Here is a 6,654-nt window from a genome sequence, read left to right as displayed (position 1 = left end):
CATAGAACTGAGAAAATGAACAGCAGACCCCAATCTTATCTGAAGGAATGTTGGCAACATTGCTGTTAGATGAGGAACAGCTGATCTTCCTAAAACAAGGAACTCTAGATAGGCTGACTAGATTCAGCAGATGGACAAGCACTGGAGAACGGATGGGGGTGCTGACAACACAGTGCACAGTAACAGGGATGACAGTATATGGACCCCAGTTGGGGGGGGGGGCTATGGGACGGTGCCATTTGGAATGTGGGTATATAGATGAATAAGATTGTTTGGGATGTTCTGTATGAAATACAAACAAAAAATGAGTTATATTTGAGGAGGAAGCATAAAAATTACTTCATGTTAATTAGTAGAGGTAAAACACATTAGCCTTGAAATCTACCTGATTACTTTATATCCATACACAGATGCTAAAGATCCAAGTGTAACTGACTGTAACTAGTAATAATCAGATACATAGAGATTAGAGACCATTGTGCAAACATTTAAGTGTTAGTAGCATTAAAAATGAGTTTTTCTCTATGAAACTATATATATAAATATATATTTGGTCTTTTTGAGACAGGGTCTCCCTGTAGCCCCAGCTGTCTTGGAACTCACTATGTAGACCAGGCTGGCCTTGAACTCACAGAGATCCCCCTGCCTCTGCCTCCCAAGTGCTGGGACTGGAGGCGTGCGCCACCATGCCCTGCTCGAAACAGTATATTTTAAAATGAAATGGAGATCTTTTTTAAAGGTTAAAATCTCATTCAATTTCATGTCTTATAGGGTTTATACTGAGTTCAATATTGTATAATCGTATTAATTCAACTGTGAACATAAAATTTACAGCCAATTTTGAAAGAGATGCATCTTAGCTCAGGAAATTGTTATTGAATATGTTAATGCTGTAATGAAATGCTTCTTCTAATCATGTGGTTATTAAGTAAATAATTAAAAAAAAGAAGACAACAGTAAATCCTGAAAAAAAAACAAAACCAAAAACAGAGTACATCATGGTGGGGCGGCATGGCAGGAGGCAGCTGGAGCAGAGCCCGCACATCTTCCAGGACAAGGAACAGAGAGACAGACTGGAAGTGGGACGTGGCTATGAGCTGTCAGAGTCTCCAGTGAGGTGCTTCCTCCAGCAAGGTGGCCCCTTCTAGGGACTCCATGACATTTCCAAGACAGAGCTACCAACTGACCAAGTGTTCAAATACTTGAGCCCATGGGGGAAAACGGGGAAAGTCTCATTCAAACTACCACATTTTACTTCCAGGAACTCATGGGCTCATGATTGTATCATAATGCAAAATGCTTTCAGTCCAACTTTAAAAGTCCCCATGTTCTTTAACAATCTCAACACTGTTCAAAAGTCCAAAGCTCTTTTGAGACTAAAAGTATTCTCTTAACGAACCCCCTTGGCCCCCTTCATCCACATTACGAACAGCTACTGTACATTGTAGTTTTTCTAGGTCCAGAAAACTCCTTACTGGAAGCTTAGCTGGGTTTTGTCTTGCCCTGAGCGTCCTCTTTCCATTATTCAAGTACAAATCTGGAGACATTGCCTTAATGACTCTAATCTCTCTCTCTCTCTCTCTCTCTCTCTCTCTCTCTCTCTCTCTCTCTCTCTCCCCCCTCTCTCCCTCTCTCTCTCCCCCTCCCTCTCTCTGAAGTTACAGTTGTTAACTGTAACTGGTGACAGTTGTTAGTTACCATGTGTGTACTGGGAACTGAACCTGGATCCTCTGCAAGAGCATCCAGTGCTCTTAACTGCTGTCCGTTACATTTTAGACATTTATGTGTCTGAGTGTTTTGCCTACATGTAGGCACACCTGCTATGCAGTGCTCATGGAGGCCAGAAGAGGGCATCAGATTCTCCTGGAACCATGTGGGTGCTGGGAACCGAACCTGGGTCCTCTGCAAGAGCAGCCAGTGCTCTTAATTGCTGAGCCGTCTCTCTAGCCCCATTCATTATATTACATTTTGATTTGACTTTGGGCAAGTTCTTAGGCTGTAGGCAGAAGGCAGCCAGGTTATTTGCCAAATATCCCAGTTGCTGTTTGAGTCCTTATTTCCCTCTGGAACCACTTTGCTCTCACCACTACTTCCTTCTAGAATGGTCCATCAGCTCTGTTTGTAGCCTTCAACTGCTTTTTTAGTCCAGACTTCCAAAGTCTTCCACATTCCTCCAAAACCCCACATGGTCAGGTTCTTCACAGCCAACAGCCCACTCTCTGGTACCAATTTCTGTATCAGTTACTTTTCTGTTGCTGTGATTAAACATTATGGCCAAGGCCACTTATAGAAGGACGATTCTATTTGGGCTTATGTTTCTGGAAGAAGGGTCCATCATAGTGGGGGCACGTGGCAGGAAGCAGAGCTCTCCAAGCAGGCAAAGAGAAACTGGAAATGAGACGTGGCTATGAGCTCTCAGAGCCTCTCCTGGTGACTTGCTTCCTCCAGCAAGGCCACTCCTGCCAAGGATTCCATGACCTTCCTAAAACAGAGCCATCCACTGACCAAGTGCTAAGGTACTTGAGCCTATGAAGACTTCATTCAAACTACCTCAGGTATAAACAAATATTAAGAAGACAGGTTGAAAACCTGGCCATTTAGCAAAACAGCACCAGCAGGTTTCCTTTCATTAGAAAATAACTTCAGAAACTGCTCATTCTGCTTGTGTCTGAAAAGAGCCAAGTATAATTAGCAAAGTTTCTGCATTTATTGATGAATGCTCTAACTCCACAATGCCGTCCCCCACCTCTCTCTGTCACACACACACATACTGAAGAACGTTATTTTAAGGATATCTCAACCCAGAGTAGCCATGGTTTTAGAGGTGCCTTTGTTTTCCATAGCAGGTGCAACTGCTTGAATGTTTTTCTTTATCCATTTGAGTTTCATGGATGCAAGCAGGCCCATCTGGTGGAGGACATGCTTCATTAACTACAATGTTAATGGGATTGTGACTTTCTGTTCAGAGAAAGCAGAAGGGTAAGATGAACAGCAAAGGGAAATGGGAGACAATAACATGTTTTTCATATTTTAAGACCTGGAAGCTCATCAGTCATTCGTATGCCAGGCGTTAAGGGTTGAGATCACAGATGGTAGTGGATTATTAAAACCTCACCAAGGATGTCTGAGTTCCTACAGAGTTTGAAAGCTCAGGCTGGTCTAACCTATTTCCGTTTCCAGGCAGGGACTTATGGTTATGGCTACTACAGCCTTCATCGCTCTTTCATGTGGCATTGAACTAATAATAGGTATGCTTTCTCCACAGGTGCTGAGGGCTAAATCAGCATTCTCTCTGCCTTGGTTCATTTGATCCTCATGATGACCCTGAGGCCTGTCATCCTCATATTAGAGAGGAGGGATAGAGGCTTAAGTAACTGAGCGAAGGTTAGACCCTCAGTAAATTGCAGAGGCAGCACTAGGACGCAGCCTTGCTAACTCTGACACACATATCCTTGAGACAGCACAGCACAGTGGCAGGGATGCGGACTCTGGACCCTCCTGCCTGGGCTCAGTCCCAGCTGTGATTCTTGGGGACATTGTTGGACCTCTTTGTACCTCAGTTACCCCACTTAAGAATGGGATTATTAACCCAACTAAAATGGGTAAAAGGTAGAGCTCAGTAGCCTATGGTAAGATGCTCAATGTCATGTTTCCTTATGGAGTTTCAAACTAAACAATGAGAAGCCATTCACATCTATTAGAATGGTGGACAGCCAGGGCACTGGCAATGCCAGATCTGGTAAGGCTGCAGGGCAGCGGAGCTCTCCTTCATTGCTGGTGGGAAGGCAAAACTGTACAGTCATTCTGCTTTGGTAGTGTCGTGTAAAGATAAACACATCTAACAGTTGTCGTCTTTAGTATGTGCTCAAATGGATCGAAAACAATTCCACCCAAAGGCTGTGCCCAAATGTTTAGAACAGCTTTAGTCACAACTGCCGAGATGTGGAGGCAGCTAATATGTCCTACAACAGGTGAATGTGTTGGCGAGCTTGTACATCCATAAAAGGGAATATTATTCCCTAAAGGACATGAGGGAATTTTAAGTGCAGATTACTGAATGAAAGACACCATCATAAAAGGCTGCCTGCTGTGTGATTTCAACTGTATGGTGGTCTGGAAAAGGCAAACTAAAGGGAAAAAGACCATTCAGGGATTTTAGAGATGAAAGGGCCAGATGACTGGGGGCATGGGAAATTTTGAGAGCAGTGAAACTATCTTACGTGGTTCTGTAATAGTGGGCACATGTCACTACCTACTTGCTAAATCACAAAGTCAACTCCAATATACACTGTCGAGCTTAGCTGACAGTATATCAGTGGCAGGTTGGGGCTAAAAATTGGTGGTACAGCACTTGTTTAGCATTCATAAGACTCTGGGTTCCATGCCCAGAACTGCAAAACAAAACCCCAAATCAATATTGGATCATCAATTGTAACAAATATACAATACCAAAGCTAAATGTTAATAGTAAGTGAACTTGTGTGTGGTAAGGTTGGAGACGGGAAAGGAAGGAAGATGGGACCTGTTTGTACTTTCTGTACAATTTTTCTGTAGATCTAAAGTATCTGTAAAAAGTAAGTTTAGAGTGGGTATGGTGATGGGTGCATAACTGTAATCCCAGCATTAGAGGGACTGAGGCAGGGGAATCAGGAGTTGGAGGCCAGACTAGGCCACAAGAAAGTTCTAAGCCAGCTTGGGCTACAAAGTGAAACTGCCTCAAAAAATCTAAAGCAACACAAAACACAGAAAATAAAAAAGTCTATTATTTAAGAAAAGAAAGTCTATTTCACATGCATATGTTATACTTAAGCCTCAGGACCCCAAAGAGACCAGCGACTGCCCACACTTCCAAAACTGCAAAAGCAAGGTTTATTGAACAAAAGTACAAACCACGGTAGGGACCTTAACACAGAGACTGGTGCCCCAGCTCTATGAGAAGGCCCAGTCCATCGTTTGGGCTGGTCTTTTATAGGGGACCCACCACAGCCTTACGTCATGGCGGGGGAGTTGCCACAGCTCTTCATTCCCCCCTTAGACTTGTCCCTGAGACCCAATCATGGGTCTTGTTACAATAACTCATAGCTTGTAGGGGGTTCTGATCTGAGAGGTGTGTAAGTCTGCTGCCCCTGGACCATAAGCTGGATGGTTCCTAATCGATCTTTCATAAACTGTACCAGCTTGTTGATGATACATGGCCCAAAAGTCAAGAGTAGAAGTAGGAGGATGAGGGGGCCTAGCAATGTAGAAACGAGGGTGGTGAGCCAGGGGGATTTATCAAACCAGCTCTCAAACCAGCCCTGCGTCTCCTGCCTCTGTCTACATCTGGTATCCAGCCCCTCCCTGAACTTAGCCATGTTATCTTTTATAATTCCTGAATGGTTTCGGTAGAAGCAGCACTCCTCTCATAACGTGGCACAGAGGCCCCCTTGCTGAAGGAAGAGGAGGTCCAGCTCCCTCCAGTTCTGCAGGGCTACCTCTGCTAAAGAACTGACAGAATCCTGAAGCTGACTTATAGATTCCAAACGCTGGAGGTCAGCGTCTAGGCTGGTGCCCAAGTCAGTGTATTGAGCGTTTCCCTTTATGATGGCAGTGGCCCCCGTGCCTATCCCTGAAGCTATCCCAGTGCTTACTAAAGTCACAAGAGTCACAGCTGCGACTACGGGAGTTCTTTTAACGTGCAGGGGGAACTGCTCTTGCTGTAGATAAAGCTACATGAACTCTTCATTTGAGTGGTATAGCAAGCAAGGGAAAGGGAGGGCAAGCACACAAAAGCTGGTCATTTTGACAACCTGAGACTGGGCACAGGGTGTCAGCCCAGTAGAGCAGGCCCACCAGGTGTTGTCAGGGGGGATGTAATACTCTTGGGTCGAGGCATGAACGGGAAAGGTCTGGTTGCATAGAAAAGAGTATGATTGGGGAACACTTCCTATACAGATCCCTGAGCCTGTAACTCTCTTGAGGGAGAGGTTTGCTTTAGAAGACCATCTTCAGCTTGAATCATTCTGGCTAGTCGTATAGTTACCTTGTACCACGACTGCTTCGTAATAGGGAGGAGCCATATCATAACACAACCAGCAGGAGACAGCCTTGCTCGGGTGGGTGGCATTTAAAAAGGAGAAGGCCTGATCCAACAGTCCTATCAGGCCATCCCTGCCTGCTTGGGGTTTGACCGTGGAGGGACTAACCACGGAAGTTCCATTTTTGGGCCTGTGAGCAGGCTTGGTTGTCAGACCCATCCCTACAGGGAGGTCCCCCAGCTTAGATACTAGGAGAGGGTTTGGACCAACTGCGGTCCCCTGAAGGATTTCCTGCCGCTGGAGAGAAAATAAGAATCCTGTATCATATCCAGTTAGCCACAGGCACAGGCCCCATGGTCTGCTTACTCCCCATCCTCGATCCTGTTTTCCTTTTTCAGTGAACCTAAAAAGTAGGGGGTTGCATCTTGTGGGATTACTACCCGAACCAGATGAGCATTGCCGGTGCCAGCCGGCCAAAACGGACAGTACCTGAAAGGGGGAGTGAGGATTGAAAGAAAGGAAAGGAGACAGGAAAGACGCTTGGGAGGGCTCACAGTGAATACTGCCAACTCCGATTTATTTCAGTTCTGCCTTTTTATACAGAAGAACTCAATTAGTTACAACTGCTGCATTTCCC

This window comes from Nannospalax galili, unplaced genomic scaffold (genome assembly GCF_000622305.1).
Source record: "Nannospalax galili isolate Female #2095 unplaced genomic scaffold, S.galili_v1.0 scaffold648, whole genome shotgun sequence".
In the NCBI taxonomy this organism is placed as follows: Eukaryota; Metazoa; Chordata; class Mammalia; order Rodentia; family Spalacidae; genus Nannospalax; species Nannospalax galili.
Note: the sequence above shows the minus strand (reverse complement) of the source record.